At 40.2% G+C, this 19335-nt stretch overlaps 1 protein-coding gene across 4 annotated transcripts in view; it reads left to right on the top strand.

Moving 5' to 3' along the window:
• Positions 1-1355: 1355 nt before the first annotated feature.
• The window catches only part of meis2a (Meis homeobox 2a), a 176022-nt gene continuing 158042 nt past the window's right edge, over positions 1356-19335 (top strand). For all 4 annotated transcript variants that reach the window (XM_029460262.1, XM_029460259.1, XM_029460261.1 and 1 more), the window contains exon 1: positions 1356-1815. The gene's annotated coding sequence lies outside the window, so the exon portion shown is untranslated. The remainder of the gene's footprint in view (positions 1816-19335) is intronic.

Genomic DNA, 19335 nt, shown 5'->3' with positions numbered 1-19335 from the left:
CTGAGTTATGTATTTTCCTTTATCAACCTGCACTTATGGCAGCACAAAAAAAGTCTGAGAATAATCTTAGTGTGCAGGATCGTTTTTATGTTTAATGGTCCAGGCAATTCTGAAACAGGACATCCAACCCTGATGTGCTTTCTGTTAAAACAAACTAACCAAAAATGTATGGAAAGGTATATCATAACAACTTTTCTGAAGGTAAAAACAAAAGCTAACATTCCAGAAATATAGAAATAGAAAAAACTAAATTGAAATATAGTACACATATTCACAAGCACATTACTTCAATTTAATTGTTTTTGACTAGTTTCCGCTTACAATCAACACATCTGGAGCAATAAAGCAATATCTGGCACTATAATAATAATAATAGTTAATGTGAATATATAATGTAAACACATTTATCAACACATGTTCTTGAAAGCAGGCCCAAAAAGGTCAACAACAACATCAGGTGTTCTGTCATTAATGTGGACAATATGTAAACTTGCATTTTAACAAAACATTTTCATATTGAATTTACCTCATGCTTTCATATCTCTCAGAGTGCATGCATGGTTCCTGGACTCAAAACTTAACCAACAATACGATCATTCAATCTCTCTCTCTTCAAGGTGGCCTCTGCATCACTCTCTCAATTTGGGTTTCTTTAATTTTAGGAAATAAGTTTAAAGCTGTACGGAAACACGCTATAATAATTCCCATATTTTTCATCTTACAAGATCCAAAATACCTCTTGAATTTAATTACTGCACCTGTGTGTATGAGCGCATGCAGTGAAGAAGAAGTTGATTTTATTTATATTTTATCCGAAACATATTATATCATAGCCATCATATTTATGTGTGGATGTATGAGCTAACTTATTATAGAACTTTTGCAGGACAGATATTTCGATTTATGGTCTGAAAACAACAGGTGTGACTAATAACATTTATGATAGCTCTGTTCCATTTGGGTGTGCCAGTAAGCCATGGTAATGAGCCAACATGCACATAACAGGGCCCTGGCACTGCACATTATAATGGAATGCACCCATTATTATTATTATTATTGTTGTTATTATTATTATTATTATTATTATTATTAGTTACACCTGTGTGCCCATTGTAAAAAAGTAAAAAACCAGTTGGAGTATTTTACCTTGGGGCCCAACTTGCATGTCTGATTTTTTTTCTTTTTCAAATTCTCTGCTTGGGCAATATAATTGCAGTGTATGGTGTCGGTAATAAACTGTAGCAACAGCTTAATACAACAACCTGCCTAAATACGTTTCCTTTACCTGCTTCAAAACATTTCCATATCAACCGTCCGACATCCGCGTCACGTGCATACCCCTCGATATCGATGTGGTACGCAGGTGGATCTACGTGTTCCCCACCTAGTTGTGCACAAGTACAGACCATTTCGGTACCATACTGTCTTGTTAATGATGGATAAAGGTTAAGATTGGGTTTAGCGACAGTGTGCCTCGGCATAAATCACAAAGACTGCGTCTACCTTAACTTTATTCATCAATGAATAATCACTAGGTGTAACTGCACTGCCCGGCGAGCACGTTCAGTGACCCAAATCAAACCTACAAAGGGAACCGCGGTACCAAAAAGTTCATCCAGTGAAACAGTCTAAAAAAGGATGAAGACGAGAGAGTATTTGTCAAAATGCAGAAACAGTAATGACATTTAAGTGGCGTTCAATACAAGAACAAAAGAAAAGAAGAAGCAAGAGAAGTTGTGTTTTATTCCCCGAGTCGTCGTCAGAAGGCGAATAAGAAGAAGAAGCTAGCTATCGAGATGAGTCGCCTGCTAAACAGTAAGTTTAATTAGCTTCACCTACTTTTGTGTTTATCGTTTTTTGGCGTGTCTTGTCTTGTCTTGGTACTCTGTTTGGTTTATGCAGCACCCAGCGTGGTGTCCACTTTCTTGGCTTTTATGAAATGGTTTTAATCCTGGTTCAGTTTGATATGCTAACTGAAGTCACGCTTGTCTGGACGTCCTCTATGTCTTGGGTTTTACTGACGTGTCATTGTTACACCAAATGTCAACTGGTATTTTGGTTTGCACACTTGGTAAGCATACCAGGGTTGTGTCTTAGACAGCACAGTGTTGTTGTTGTTGTTGTTGTTGTTTTTATCTTTAGTATGTTCAAAAGGTACAGTATACTTGATGATATTTGGTATGTGATTAGTAGATCAACATGAATCTCAAGCAATTTGAGATATGAGCAGCTTGATCCTCCTGATTTTGAACCTTGTTTATATTTTGGCATTTTGGATATCTGTTTATCTGTTTATATATATTTATATTGATATTTTATATTTGCACTCTATATATGTGCATGCTGTACGACAACAGAGGCCCTTTGGATAAATAAAGTTCTATCTTATCTTAATAAATAACCTCACAATTGGAAAAGGCTTAATTGATAAATCTTGCCTTTGTTGAAAAAAAAAAAGTAATATTTATCTAGTTATGATTTACAACTTTTCTCTATTTTAAATTGAAATAACATAATTTTTTGACTGAAGAAAATCGAATTTACATTATTTACCTATTAATTGATAAAACAATCCGTAGATTAATTTAGAAATGTATGAAATAAGAAGCCGCAATTTTGTTAGATTTATTCTAGATTTTAAATTAGATTATATGCAAAAAATTTCTGTTGGATGTTGGGAGCTAGCATGACATCCACTAGCCTTAAATACATAGTTTTCAGATAGCTGTTAGTAGCTGTTTTTATATAAAGATAGGCCTAAGTAATTAGTCAAAAACCAGAAAACGTATCAACAACCAAAAGAATGCAATTTAAATTAATGTTTGAACTTTTCAAAGCCACTTTTCAAGTTTACAGAGATTATATTTACACTCTATCTTTAGTGGAATATTCCTTGAAAGCTGTGGTGAAGTTGGGAAATAATGATGATGACATTTTCACAACTGCTGTGTTGTAGCATAGGCCTGACATAAATAAATGTAAATAATTTGATATTGAATCCCTACCTTAATGATCTCAATGACAGTCATAGGACTGCTAGTATATATCTTTCAGCTTCTGGTTATGGGCCTGGACATGGCCTGCACTTTAAATGCACATTCTGTGTCTCGTGTTTCACAAACACCATTTAAAGCACAGGAGAGTGCTTTAAACTAGCCATTTGACACTTTGCTTTTCTTTCTGTACTTCTGCTTTTGTCTGATGTTTGTACCTTTAACTGTTTTTATTATTTTGGATTTTGTATCGGTTACCTATATATTTGCTGTTTCTTGTACCTTGTAGCAAGCAGTATGTAATTGTGTCGGTACTCTGCACCAAAACATTGATACATTGTAATTTCTTTTACCATATTATATTTCTTAGACTTGTTTGAGTGGTACTGCTTCATTGTTACAGGATGGATGGATGGATGACATTTAAGATTTGTTTTTATGTTTTTTTATACAGTTTATAGAGTTGAGTTGTGCAGCATTATGTTAAGAGCTTTTAAAATGCAGTAAAAAAAAATACACAGTCGAGTCAGATACAAGTAAGAGAGAGAAGAGTGTCAGAGAGAGATGACCTTATCAGAGATAAACACATGTTTATTGATGGGGAGAAAAAACTTTGAATTGTTTTATGGATACCAAACCCCCACCCCAACACGTAAAGCACACTCCCTCAAGGCGTGTCACCAGTGCTTTGATCACTGTGATGCGTTCATCCTGTCACCATGAAGGGATGAGTGTCACTGTCATTTAACACACCACCTCGGAAAGCAACACGGCGGTGTGTATCCCAGATATTTGTATGTGCAATCGCACATATGCACACACAGGAACTAGGATTCCACCATCAACTCTGTCAGTTTGTGGCATCTTGGCAAAACATTTGTCCATCCCATCAACATCTCAAAATTATGCCAAACAAGTACTTGGTAAGAACATCTGAACTTCCTCCTTAGTGACATATTTGTTCCAAGCATACCTTTTCAGCTTGATGAGTGAGTCTTTGTGAATTTCTTTTGAACTTGATAACCTTGGTGTTAAGCAGGGCGAGGAGCAACACGCCAGATGCAGAGTAACCTATCATTACCGTTCAGTAAAGGTATTGAGGAAAATATAACCAGGTGAACTATTTATAGAGGAGGTGCTGAAAGGACTTTTAAATGATGTGAGTCTGCTTTGATGTTTGAGTCATCCCCACGTCAACATCATGCTGTTGTTGTCCTCAGGTTTCTTTTTGGTCGTTGCTTGAGCTTGAAGTTACCGAGGTTGTAACTGCAGAACGCTGCTTCTGAGACAGACTCTAGACTCAAAACATTTTCTTAATGTGACCGTGGTAGTTGGAGAAAGTTAATAAGCAATCATTTTTAACTTACAGGCAGCAGTAAGTAAACGAGGTCGATGATATAAGGTTATCATAGATGTATTGATATATGTATACGTGTCAAAAAACTGAAGATGGAAACCCGTGCGCAGCTAGCAGTAGGGATGTCACGAGAAATTCTGAACATGTGACGGTACTGGTTTTTCTGCATACTGGTATAGTCACTATTGTTATTTAAAGCGCATACAATGCATTTCGCATGTTGTTAATCTGATGAAGCAACTCCCCCCCCCCCCCCCCCCCCCCCATCAGAGCTTCAAATACTTTCGAAAACTTCTCACTAAAGCTTCAAAGCCCACAAAGCTGGTATTCGGGACATGCCTACACAGTGTTTAAAACAAAGAGGATGCAAAACTTTGACAAAAACTGTCCAATTGCTTACGGTGTTAAGAATATGTGGAATCTGTTTAAATAACAACCTGAGAAGAAAATACAGGTATTTTACTCTTGACTTTGACTTTTCTTTGAGGATATCTAGTTCCAATGTTGGTTCTTGGCGATACAGTAGTTCCTGTGACTGATACTGGGGGTGTAGTTTGCACAAACCAAAATGTTTTTACTTTAGTACACAGACATTGGTGACAATTACAGCTGCAATTTTCTTTTCTGCAGATTATTTTCTCAATTCATCTTTTTTTTTTTATTATTTTCTATTTTTAAAGCTCCTTGTGACCTCTTCAAATGTCTTGTTTTGTCCAACCAACCATGATATAAAACAGCAAAAAAGCAGCAAATCTTCACAGTGGAGAAACCAATAATATTTAAATAAAAAATGACTTAAGCCAAAATGTTTAAATGATTAACCGATTATCAAAATAGTTAGCGTTTCATTTTCTGTCGCTCCATTAATCGACTAATCACTGCACTTCTAGCGACATCATGCAGAGCTCTACCCATCTTCACCCTGAGCAGCTGTCTAATCAGCCACACTAATTGAAAACACCTGTGTGTGTGTGTGTGTGTGTGTGTGTGTGTGTCAGCAGGGCCTTTTAAAGTGAAGGAGTTGAGAAACGGTCTAACTTTGGTTCATGAGCTACACAGGTTTAGTTTACTTTACATCATCACTTGCGAAGCAAACGTGATGTCAGTATACACAACTATACACATTTAATCGCAAATAGGAGGGATCAAATTCAACATCTTCCAACTTTGGCGGTAGGAGTTAATTTCAGTTAGCCTAAATTATGGTGGAGAATTTGGTTGCCAAAACATTATGCAAATATGCAGCTTTGGTGGCAGTAGTTTGGCTTCGTTGCAGATAACTTCTCTGTATTGACAAGTATTTATTTACTAGAGAGATTAGGATTTTTATTCGCCATACATTTGTTTTGTTTACCCCCTTGGGCATCAAGACTCAAAAGCTGACGTATGAAATTTTGTTGAATTTTTACGCTTTTCAAATGAGGCTTGCAAAGTTTTTGTAACATTTTTCTTCTTTGTTTAAAATGTTTGTGTGTGTAAATTCGTGTGCTTCTGCAAAAAACATTAATATTTTATATCCAAACCTTCGTTTCACATTGTTTATGTTAAGTTTATATGTAAATATTGTATTGCTCCCTTAGACCCAGGGATCAACTATTGTTCTGAACCAGTTGTGAGTTTATGAATAATGGCAGCATTCGGTGATGTTGAGGGAGAACTTGCATTTAATTTCCTAATAGACAAACCTGTTTAGTTGCTTTTCAGAGTAGTATACCCAGAAGAAGTTTGACATCCTCTGATGCGTTAGAAATATTTCTTTCTCCTCTAACCCAGCAGCTACTGTAACCTGGTGCTTCATGCCGGTTCACTTTTATTGTAATTTACTTGTAACACGCTTGAGGACTGGAATATCCAAGCGGGTTCATCTGTACTGCCCACAGAGATCTAGTATTTCATTGGACATTCCATGGATAAACACCAAAGGTAGCGTAGGGGCACAATAATTTTGACTTTCTGTTGTGTCTTGAAGACATTTTCCCACTCATAATCATAGTTTACTAGTTCATAGGATCACAATAACCACAGCTGATTCTTGAAATGACGTTGGATAACAAAAACCAACCCTCTCAAGGAACTTCTGTATAGTTCCTGAACTTTGTAGTAACAGAACCTATTGGTTCCTCTTACTTTTGGATGTATTGTACCATTGTGGCAGTGATGCAGACTGTCCACTAGAGAGCGCCATTGATACTGTATGTAATTGCTCTGTTGCTTAACTGTTTTCAAAATGAGAGTAGCTCATCACTGTTTAACAGAATATCAAGAACTTATATTGTTCTGTGATTAAAAGATTTTGTTTGTTGATGTAGAGCTGATACGTTTTACTTATTGGCTGATCAAATAAGAAAGGTAGGGAATCAATAACCTAGATTGCATTAAATTAGAACTGTGTGTGAGCTATGAATTAAATATGAGGTTTTATAAAAGTGTAAAACATACTTGCAGTAATTAAAGACATTTTCTTTATGATGTTTTATAACGTAAACCAATGCCATTATATGGGTGCTAATCAAATAGGTGAAAACCTCTTTAACCACAGCGAATATGATGTTTAAAAAAGAAATGACATTGTCATGCGGAGTGGAAGGAGTGAAATGTATCAGACTAAAAGAGACTTAATGGAAACAAAAGGTCTGTAGCAATTTAGAAGGTCAGTTAATGTCAAAGCCTTGAAACAATTTAAGCATGTATTTTCAACACACAAAAAAAGGATCAAGTTTATTAGATTGTAGCAAGAGATTGATACCAACTGTCATATTTCTATGTGCATGTTAGTAGCCCTTTACAAGTTTTATCATTAATTATTTAATTTCCCTGGTGAAACTATTCAAGGTAATTTCCAAGTTGCCAATATGATATTCTGTAGTTGAGTTCCCAAACACAGACACTATGTAGGCCACGCTCATATAAAGCCTATATTAAAGCATCATACATTCTCCCTATACTGTAAGTGTGCCACAGCGTCTACACAGGGACAAAACCCTGAGCTCCAAAAGAGCAGAGCTCTGCGCGACTCAGGCGGCGGCTGATCCTCTTGCTCTCTGAACTCGGGTGCTTCACCTTCAACTACAGTAGAGGAGAGGAGGAAGGAAAGAGGAATGGAGGAAAGAGAGAATAGGGGGAGGGTGGGGTGGGATGGGGGCTTTGCCACATTAAAAGAGGAAGTTCATCCTCTGATAAACACATAGCTACACATCCCACTGGACCCACTGTCTGAGATGGCAGCTAGTGCTAAATGTGAGCTTGTCTGAGCTGCACCACTACAAGGGGAGAAACCGCATGGAATTCATGTTTTGTCCCTAGGTTGTTCGTTTGAGAGCTTTAGAGGATTTTAATGTGCCTCTCTGTACCTCACAGTTTCCATTCAAGGGGCTCTCTAGACGCAGTGCAGCTCTTCACAGAAGACATGCATAATCATGGCAGAGGGGAGGGGATGAAACAAAGAAGAGATGTGTAAAGCATCATATACATATGGCACTTTATATTGTACCCCTTTCAGGTATTCTTATGGGTGTTTTGGTTTTAGGTTTGATTTTGTGCGTTGTTACACACAAAGGAAACAGCCGCAGCTCAGTACTTCAAAGGGGCCCCGGCAATCCCACATAGACAGACCACATTTCAGTGGAGCATGCTGTGCTGTGCTGCACTGTGCTACAAACAGACAAGAGCTGTTATGAAGAAGAGGAGACCATGGCTTCTCATTAAAAAACACTACCGTTTCCTCCACAGATTACACTGCTACGGGGAAACTACACAGGGAAGACACCCTTGCCACATCTGCAGCTAAAAGATGCAGTGTTACATGATTGGAACTGTCAAATAAAGCATACAGTTGGAGAAGTCTCAAAACAAGTGTTCACAAAAAAAATGACAAAACATTTTTAATGGAAATGATTGACAGGTTGTTTACAGAAAATTTCTGTTTTGTTGATGTTTAGAAATGTGTAGCCTTTCTGCGAAGGGGTTGCTTGCTTTCAGCTCGTTGTTGCACCGCACGCCCGGTCAAGGCCTCATGACAGATCCTAATGGTTAAAAGGCCAGAAAAGTCCACAGCCTCGTATACATTAAGTACAGCATCTGCACATAGATTGCACCCCAAGGCTGCATGGCAGAAAATGTGTAGCGACGGTGTTGTGTTTAGGAACCCAATGGGATTCTGGTGCCCCTTTCAAGGGCTCCTGATGTACACCTACTTTTGACAGACATTTCAGGCACATGTTTTTGGCTGCTACTGTATTTACTGAAGGTCGTAGCAATCATGGATGACCTCTGCCCTTAAAGTCAGCCGGCTCTGTGATCCACTGCTTAAGCCTTACTTCTTATTTTAAGGCCCACACTTGCTGCAGTTGCATTGTCGCAAGTTTTGTCTGATACATTTAACCCAGGGAATAATTTATCGATGTGGATATTCAAGCAGCAAAAAGGAGTGAGAGTGTGAAGGGTCTTGAATGTAAAAACTTTACACAACTTTTTGGAGTATCACTTGAGGGGGAATATTAGACCTAGGATGGCCAGGGTGTATATTGTACCTCCAGCAAGGCATTCTTTGGAAAGTGCAGAGACATTTATTAGTGAAGCCACGGGTGGCGGACTTTCATTTCCTGGTTTTAACGGAGAGAGTCTCTGGGTCCTCCCATGGGTCAAAATCACACTTTATTTAAAGTTGTTTTCTGCAGCTTTTGAGGACAGTTCAAACTGAAAATGGGACTGAAATTGCTATTTTTCATGTATTCCTTCTTATTTGGAGTTGTTCATTGCTGTGGTTAAAGTTTAATTGTGTCATTGGTAGTTTCAGAAACCTTTTCTTTTTAATTTTTCACTGTCAGTAAGGATCAGACGTTGTTATCTGATGGGGCTTAAAACATGGAAAAGATGACTGTGACCTAATCCCTTCATAATGCAGATTCTCTGTATGTGAGCAGGTTACCAATCGCTTTCTTCCCTTCTACTTGGATAAATGAGCAAGTAAAGGTTGTCTCCTGTGACTCATGGCTGAGTCGCGTGCATAAATAAAATACTGTACCATACCGTGACATTATCTAGGGCAGCTCCACTCTACAGCCAATGTCCTCTTACAGTTTCTGCGCCTGCGACTCGCTGTCACACAATGACCTCCATTGAAGGACTGTATGTGACAATAAGGTTAGCACATAAAGGCAAAAACTCCCTGTTGCAATTAAGGCAGATCACGCTTGTAAACACATACGCACACCTGAGAGGCCACATGCCCAATACCTTAACTGGTGTGTCACTGGCCTTTTGTATAGAAGACACCAGAAGTTAATGGTTGTTTATTCATTTTTTTTTTTTTCAACCTTGGTTCAAGTGCAGTTTCTCTGATAATTGGTAAGCAGTGCAATTTAGTACACTGTCAAAGAATTACAGAAGTGGAACAAGTGTAAACATGGTAATTGACCAGCAAGGCAAAGCTGCAGTACCCAGAGTAGCCTCTGGATGGCAGTGTCAGGCTGTGCTACCGGCTGTCAGCCTCAGCTCTCTCATTAGTGAGGTCTAGCAGGCCCCCTCCGACATGTCTCATAAATGTCAACACCAATACAGCAGGGGACAGTGGGCCTGGATGTAACAAACACAGACGCCATGAAAGTCCACTCTGTCTGTCAAATCAATCACCGAGGCAAGCCACAAGCTGCATGTTCACACCTCACATGGAAACTACCTGCAAGTTGGCATTTGTTCAGTTTGAAGACACAGAGAAATAAATCCCTGTGGGGTTGTTAGGAATTATTTTTGATCTTAAATTTAGGAGGAAATGTGTAGCATGCAGTGTACAAACTTTGTCATTGGTCTTGGGTCTCCTATACATACGTATGTGTCTGCCTGTAGTGTGTCTCTTGAAGTTATTGTCACCTAGCTGTAGTCAGTGAGTCCCCTTCACTATACCCTCCATCCCACCCTCTCCCCTTTCCTCGTCCCCTCTTCATTCTCCTTTCCATTCTCTTCTCTTTTCCATTATCAAGCCATGTGCTGCCTGCATTCTTTTCCATTCTCTTCCAATCGGGCCACAGGAGCAGGTGGATTGGAGATAACTTGCGCTGTGCTTTGTTTTCGCCTTGACACTGTCATTAATCATTGCCCAAGCCACACTTCAACATATAATAATAAGGACTGGCTGCTGTGTGGGGGCTGCCGCCCAATTGCCTTTCATTGCGCGGATGCCAAATTGGAGGTGAACGGCCATAGCCAGACACTACTCCCCTGTCCCCAGACTGTCTCATCATTTAGGTATTTATCCATCTCAGCCTTGTCTGTGGAGCTTCTCCCTGCCTCCCAAGAGGCCCAAGATTGTTAGGGGGAGGATCAGATTTGTTGCTCAGGCTTTTTGGCTTTGATTCTGTGCCTATAAGTTAGGGATTAGAAGCAAATTTCCCACAGGGCAGTGCTGGATTTGCTGGTGTTTAACTGTTTAACCTGTCTTAGTCTTGTGTGGCAAAGGGGCGTGGGGGTGGTGGTGGGAGGGAGAGGAAGCAGGGTTTGAAGAGAGACTGGTCAACAGGCCCAGAGAGACCCAGGTGGACTAAGCCAGAGCCCGGCCTGCATTGATAAAAGAGGCTTCCTTATCCATCACATCTCCAGTGGAGTTGTTGGAGTACTAAAGTGTGTGCGTGAGGCAGAGGTGGAAAATGCACAAGAGGTTATGTGTGTGTTTGTGTGTGTCTGTGACCGGCTTCCCATGGGTACCTCAGACTAATAAATCAGAATTATGATGGTAACCTTCTTTGGTTACAACCCTCATGTCTTGTATAATACACAGCATGTGAGAATAGGTAGCTACAGTGTATTTTGCAAATGGGCCAGTAGGTTATCAAACATATGAGGGCCTCGAAGATATTTACAGAAATTTAATCTTTAGATCAAGTTTGACCTTAATATTTAAACATAAACTAAACATAAAACAATCTTCATGTAAAGATCTTGCACACATATATCATTTGTGTTGTACTGTATGTGAATTGATTGTGTGTACACATGCTATATAACATTTAATGTAAAATGTTAAGCTCAGGCTATTTATAAAACAAGAAGGCAAGGGGTAGAAGACACTCAAAATCATATTTACTTTAGCCTATAAACCGATTTGAATGTGGGAATTTGAAAAACCAAGAATGTCAGTAAATGAACACAAAGTTAAAAGTTCATGTTCTCAAGCGCCTTCTAGACAGAGGCAGGTCAGTGCTTGGTGCGGGTTTGGGGTTAGGGTAGCCACCCTTTTGTGGGCTGTACTCCGGAACGGACAGGGGGGCAGACCAGCAGGAGGATCCCTGTCCTGTCAAACACAATCCAGGCGGATTAGGGTGATCTGAGGGGAACTTTGGAGCCTTGAGCGTGAAGGTGTGCTCTTTGGGCCCTACCATCTTTACTTCTACAAACAAGGACTACATCCTAAGGTGTGCACATCTGGATGGCAGTTGAGAGAGTGGTCTCGGCTTTGATCTCAGCCATCCCCGTCGCTGCTCACCTCCTCTGCTCAGTGCACAGGTGTATTAGTAAGTGATGTTGGACAGGCGAATGTCAACAAAGACTAGAATATTGGCTGGACGTTGTTGCGGCACCCATTAGCTCTGATCTTAATGGGACTGTGTGTTTTGGGGTCGAGCTCAGACCTGCTCAAAGGTGAACTCACATTATCGCTACAAACATAACTCAATCCATAAAGATGGTGTTAATACGTCTTTCACACTATCACTTCGGCAGTTTGACATATATCAGCTCCCTGTTCTATACTTGCAAATGTTCTCATTTTGCACTTTGAATCTCTGTCCATACATATCTTGTGAACTTCTATATCATCCTGACATGTAGACAGTAAAGAGCTCCATGTCTCCTTTGGTGCTGTAGAAATATACTGCAAAACCGTATTGATCTTTAATTAAAGAAGCTCTTAACCTTGGCTGGGCAGCGGACCCCCAGGCCCGTGAGTTAATTAATGTACTAATAGTCATAATATTTGTGCTGTGCACGGGAGGTACATAAAAGATTATCTATTGTATGAGCAGTTTATCAGCCCAATGATGCTAGAGCCCCGTGCTGTGCGTATATCAATATTATGGGCAAAAATCTGCAATACAGACAGAAGACGAGGGAGAGTCGGTCTTTTAATATCTCTGTCGGTTCATCAGCAGTTTAGAAAGGCCCCGTTTTACCTCCTGGGATTCTCCTCTGATCGTAACCAGGCGGCATCGATGGGCCTTTACAGGCACTAATGCTTCGCTACCTTGACAACACACAGCAGCTATAAGCCCTCTAAAAGATCCACTTCTTCTCCAGATGAGTCAGGGGTCCCACTCCACCGTTTACCCCACGCTCCCAAGGAGGGCGTCTCATCCCTGGATCAAAACCTCATACTATTGACCTTTCAGTTGCTCCCACCAGCCACCAGACCCCCCTCATAAACAGGTCTCACTGAGGGAGGGAGTGAGGCTGAGAGAGGGGGAGAATGTGTGTGCGTGGGGGCCCAGACGCACTGTGATATCACCCTTTATAGCTTTATTGATTTCCTCTCAGGATGCAACTATTAACATTGAGCTGCTAGGGTGGCTGCTGCTGTGTTGTTCTCTGCAGGTAAGAACACTGGCTCACACCACCGGCCTTGTGGATTGTAGAAAGGGGGTGGGTGGGTTTGGTGGTGTTGGGGGGGGGGGGGGGAAATCACTGGGGAGGCACATGCTTTTATAATTAAGGTCAGCTGGGATGCATTACAGCATTTGGAGGTGTTAAAACGGGCCCTCCTCAGAGAGTATGTTGGCATTGCCCACGCTCGTAAATTAGCCACGCTCCCCGCTGATGTTAGGAACAGGAGAGGGGGGGGGGGGGGGGTAGGGGGAAATTAGGTAGATGACTGGATGTCGACATGAGGCTGGATTTGATTGTATTGTGTTTTTATTTCATTTTATACGTGTGTATAAAGGAACCATAAGATAACATGTTGCAAGTGCAGACCAACGAGGTCTTGTTTGCTGCATGCAACCTATACATTCAAATGATCATGCATATGGTGCTTTATAATGATTTGTGCTTTGCTCAGGACATTCTGAACCAATACTACTACATATAATAATTGTATATATTATCATATATATATATATTCAAAGATAAAATATCCCACATGTTCAAACTACAGAAAAGATCATCAAATATATATATATATATATATATATATATATATATATATATATATATATATATATATATATATATATATATATATATATATATATAGTGCGTTTGTAAACTGATAATATTAGACAGCAGTGGTGCTATCAATTGTACAGATGCAACCAGACAAATAAGATTAAATCAAGTATATTTTATATTGTTTTCCTCAATCAATCATGATCATACCACTTCTAAAATCTTTTTTGTTGAATTAGATATCAATTACTTCCCTCGAATAATTCAGGTGGAAATATTATCTGCACAAACTAAACAAAGGGATATGATATGCACGTTAAATCCGGCAAAACCTTCCAGAAAAGTTAATCAATAGGCAGGAAATGTTAAATAATGGGCAGGTAAGTCAACAGATGCTCTCACAGAATGAGCAAAGGTGTGTGCGAGCTCTCTTTGGACCAACACTGGCTCCAATGAAGCGGCCAAAACAAAGCAGGGCCCTTCAAATTCACAATGGGGTCACTGTCAGCAAGGACAGGGGAGGGGCGGGGGAACAAACAGAACACAAGAGTTTCACAAACAACCTGTCATAAGGCATTCAGCACGACAGGTCTGACAGAGACTCCCAGCTCACACCCTGCGCCAGGGTTGAGGCAGGGGTCACCTCTCTGATGCATAGTGGGAGAAGTATGACAAGCAGAAGGTGTGGGAGAGGCAGAGATGAGGAGGACATATCAGGGCTTGGTTGCATGGCATCTTAATATTGCTGACTTGCGACATTTGAGTTCTTTTGTATAAGGTCGGCTTTATGTAAGATGTTATTATGTCACAGTTAGAGAACGTGCTTTGTAACGACGGTGTTTACCTGAAAGACACGTGGTGTAATTATAAATGTTTTACTTTAACAGCGGGGCAAACTGCTTTATTAAGGGTTACGAAATAAATGAGTAATGCTTTATGAAAGACAACTTTGGCCTGGATGTGAAAAAGAAAATCCATTAGATTGGTGCATATCCTGTGCAAACATAATTTGCTTTTCCTTTTTATTTGGCTTTTTAATTTATCAGGATGACAACTCTAGGACATAACTCTGTAGCATATCAAAAAAGTATAGAAAAACCGCCGTCACAAGCCTGAGCTAACATGTTCAAATGTCTTCTTTAGTCCAACCTAAAGATAAGCTGACATTTACCATCACTAAGAATTCAGCAAATATTCACATTTGAGAAGCTGAAAAATGCATTTATGAATACCTTATTACTGATCTATAAAGCATTAATACCTAATATATCAATGATTGATGAAGCAAAACTCTTTTATGAAGTATATATTATTTGAAGTTACTAAGACAAAGCAGAATTTGAAACACTTTTTTAATTTTATTTTTAAAGCTTGTTGTAACCTCCCTGTAAGGTAGCCTGTAGCAATGCTTATAATTAGCTTGACTCAATAGGTAAGGGAGAAAAATGGGTAACGAATTCTAAATCTCCCTTTTAATGACACGGCCATTGTTGTCATTTTGATTTTAGTTGATCATTCTGGTCTACTTTGACAGCTTGTAGACACCCGGTCATCACTCGGACCCTCCTGAGACGAAGCTGAGTGCCAAAAAGCTGACAGGAACAGAGTAATCAGAGCCTGAGCCACTGACCATTGTTTATGTGCGCTAACCAAAGCGGACCTAGTCTCTCAGTGTTGCTTCTTTTTCAAACGACTGAATATGTATTTGAATTGATCAACAGTTCCTTCTGTGAAGGAAGTATTGAAAGAGTAAATCCACATTGAATCACACGTGGCACAGTGCCAAGTTTACGTCCTCAGGCGGTTACCATAATTACCATCTTCCAACTAGTACATACCATTCACCTTGTAATCCACAGTAGTACTTTGGTGTATTTTGTGATAGCTGTGATGTTGAGGAATGGGGGGTTGGCTTAAACTTTTGAACCAACAGAACAATGCGGTCGCAGCAGGATTCAGCGGTGTTTGCCTCCTTCATATTTTCCTCTTGTCCAATTCATGTTTCATAAAGAACAAACATACATTGGTGTTGATTCTAAAATGTACACGTTGCTGAGAAATCAGCAAAGTGTTAATAGATATTCGTCGAGAGAGTAACGAGTACGCGAGTGATTAGAGAGTATAATGAGGAACTAAGAGCAGAGTTTCTCATTATTTCCCAGATCATTGCATTTCTCGGTGCATCCTTACCTCGCCGGGTTCACTGAGCTGTACTTGCACTGCATTTCCGATCCAGCATATAAAACCAGAATGCAACCCTCTGCTTTAGCAAAATGGAATGAAATCTGTTGTACACCGCTGAACTGTCACACACAAAATATAGTAATGGGCCTCAACCTGCCACCGCTGTTCACAGGTGTTTTTTTACAACAGTATTTATTTGACCATTATGTTAAATTGTCCCCCATAAAGCCGCACTTGGCAGCACCATCCTCTGAATCTCTTTGTGAGCCACTTAAGTATACCACTGGGGGTTAGTGTGTTCCATGGACCCAATATGGTCGCTTTAAACTGAATAAATAAAGCCAGTTTAGTAAGGCTGTGCTGGCTTTTTGGGGAAGCAGTGTTAAGGGAAAAGCTCTCTGATGTTGTGGGTTTTCATGCATGTTGTAAGTGTTGCTATAAAGTTGTGAGGTGTGCCTCTAGGACATGGTGATGTTTAATGTAGTATTTAGTTGTCTCCTTGCATTCTAATAAGTGGATTATATTTATAACATGTCTAAAGTCTGGTTTTTGAGATTTAGCGTTTAAAGCAGATTAGGTGTTGTGTTTTGAATTCATTTGCAGCCACTCTTCGATATGGATTTATATACGCTTTGTTGAATAGGCAGCCTATCGGTACACATCACAAGATATACGTTTATATCTCCATACATGTATGTAATAAGTTGCATATCTGGAGTTCAGACTTTCTCTCCTTTTGTGGTGCTGTTGTGATGGGGAGGGGGGGAGGGGGGGTGCTGACTCTGTTGAGACCACCTCTATTCATGGCCCCGGAGCCACTGGATGCTAAGTGGCAGCCGGAAAATCACAGCTGTGGGATCAAGCACACCACGTTAGGAGAGAGAGAGTCCGGCCCCAAACGAGGATACAGTACAGCGCAAATAGAATACTCACTGATGCAGAGTATGTTTGCTCCTGCTGAGGCACCGGCATAACTTCCCAGGTTAAAACCAGAGGGCTTGGAGATACTTAGAGCTCTAGTTTTGTCATTCCCGTGTAGAAAACAGCTGTGACTTCTTGTAGTTTGTAGAATATTAGATATATGTTATTGTTGGACCGGTTAAATCAAGTTTTTTAAATATTGTTTACTTACATTAGGAGAAATACATTTACTTACTTCACGACAAATCTGTTTAGTTTAGAGCAACAAAAAACAAAAAACAAAAAGCCAAGTAAGTTTCTCAAGTGTTACTTTTCTGCTTACACAAAGAGACACTCCTTCATTACACCCTTTAGACGGAGCCTCACCATGTGTTTTCGCTGAATTTCCAAGACAGGGCCTTTTTTCTTCAGCAATTTACACTCCTACAATTATAGCGTTCTGGTGCAGATATGGTGTCGGCCACTCCTCCTTGACCTCTGCCCTTTACGAAGCAGGCGAAAGTGTGTTTCCTGATTAACGGCTGGCTGAGGTACATGGCTCCAGCTCCAGCACCTTGTCCTCCCAAACTGAGGTGACAGTCTCCTCGGCTCTTTATGGAAATTAACTGCAAAACATAGCCAATTAGACCTGCGTTATTTAGAACGACTCAGCTTTTCACCCTGAATAAAAGCAGGCCCAGATAAGACCTGGACACTCAGACAGTGCAGCAAATTAATGTGTAGCTGGTGGCCTGCCAGTGAGCCAGTCCATCTAAAATGGGGACATTAAAAGCATGAAGGCAAGTTTTTGTATAAGCTGTAAATTACTGCTGGATAGAACACCGGATGATTAAAGAGCAGGGCTTGTGAATAATCTTAGAGACAATTATAAATCGAACACACTACAAGTTGGAGATGGTGATGTAAGATGTTTTATTTGGTCGAGTGAGCAGAAGAAGCACTATACAATGATTTGTGGGTTTCTAAATTTTGTTGTTTGGAAAAAAAAATGTTCCCAGGTTCTGCACCTTTTTTTTTATTCCAAACGTGTAACTGGGAATTAAGCATCTGTATAACGTCTTTTCACTCCACCAGCTAAAGATAGGGCTCTTATCCTGATACGCTGTCTTAATTTTCCCTTTCTCAGGTCACGGCGGAGAGCGACGGCATTAGAGTGAGGAGGAGGGTCCTTACTCTATGTGCAAGAATACACTGTGGAAGTTGCAAAGGGCAGAGTCTCTAGGAAATCTACTCTTTCTTTGAAAAAATGTCACGGGAGAGATAGGAGATTGGCACCACAAAGAGCCCAAAATAGCACGGGCTGCTACGCATTGTCAGACAAGATTTGGGCTGAGACATTGACTTTTGTTCTGCAAAGTACTGGCCCCTGAAAGGGAGATGGGAGGTGTAAAAATTGTGATTTCTCCTCTTCCCCTGGTTATGTGCAATACATTACCCGTCTGATAATGCATGCTGCTGGAACAGAGGATTGTAACGTCACCATTATTCCTTTCCTGCAACAACAACAAAAAAGAGAGGTGTTCTTAGGTTTGGTGGTAGAGTTGGGAAATTGTTAAAATAAGGGCGCAAGTTCTACATTTTTGGCGAGGGGAATCGGTGGTTACAGAGGCAGTTATTTATCAAAGGCACAGGGCCTGCTCCAGAAGATTAAGACAGATTCCTAACCTTTCTGCTTTCCCATAACTCCAGTAAATTCAAAGTTTCTTCCCCATGATAACAAAAGGCCTCATATGTTTTGGCAGGTTTGCCCCTTGGCCACATAATAGGATTATGAATAATTTCTACAAATTTACAAAAACAAATCACATGGCACGGCTTAGAGTTTGCTAATAATTTCTCCATAGCTGATAGATCAAAGCAAGGCGCAGGGACTGCAGAGCCAGGCAGTAGATTGACCCTGGTCAGGCATTTTTAATGAAAGGGTTAATCTCCTCAGAGGTGACTATTCAGGAGCAAGCAGTGTGACCAAATGAAGAATTCAGGTCTGGGATAAGAGGGAGAATAGTGGTCTTGAGGGTGCTGTTGGGTGACAGCAAGGAAGCCCTGAGGTAAAACTGTGTGATGCTGTATTTGAGCCCTTCTGACCAGACCTCCTCCCCAATCCACTGCTAAAAGAAAGAGAAAGTTGGGGAAAATGTCAGGCTGTTTGAAGAACCCAAGGCATGTAGGCCCCAGGCTATTTCATGGATAGCCACAAACAAACCTGCTCTACTTGCTCTGAAAGCCCATGAAAAGAAGTACACAAAAACACACACACACAGTGTGCATACTCGTACTTAGAGACCAATGGGGACACTCTGACTTGCACATACACTTTCCCTTTAGGACAACTGCTGCTGTTCCTCTCAAAAAGTACCTGAAGGTACTTATGGTCCTGGCTGTTTGGGATAAACTTTGTTGTCAAGCACCTCTTGTGCTACTGTAAGCACACATGCCCTCTTGTGAGTAATTAGACTTGAATACCTTCCAAAATGAGAGCGGGAGAGAGAGGGTAAAAAGAAAAGAAAAGAAAAGATGCTTTTATAAATGTATAAGCCTTGGCTGGTTAAGGAGGTTTAGAAATCTCATCATGACAGTGGCAAAATGGGCTTCTTAGTAATTAGGAACAAATGAAATTGCTTATCACTTATCGAGTTACTGTGCCAGCTATTTGGCTGCGTTCAGAGGGATTAATCAGAAGGCTATTGACATTACATTGTTCCACAATTATCATTCATACGTTTCATGGTA

This window comes from Cottoperca gobio, chromosome 22 (assembly GCF_900634415.1).
Source record: "Cottoperca gobio chromosome 22, fCotGob3.1, whole genome shotgun sequence".
NCBI classification, from domain to species: domain Eukaryota; kingdom Metazoa; phylum Chordata; class Actinopteri; order Perciformes; family Bovichtidae; genus Cottoperca; species Cottoperca gobio.
Note: the sequence above shows the minus strand (reverse complement) of the source record. Positions and strands in the feature narration are given on the sequence as shown.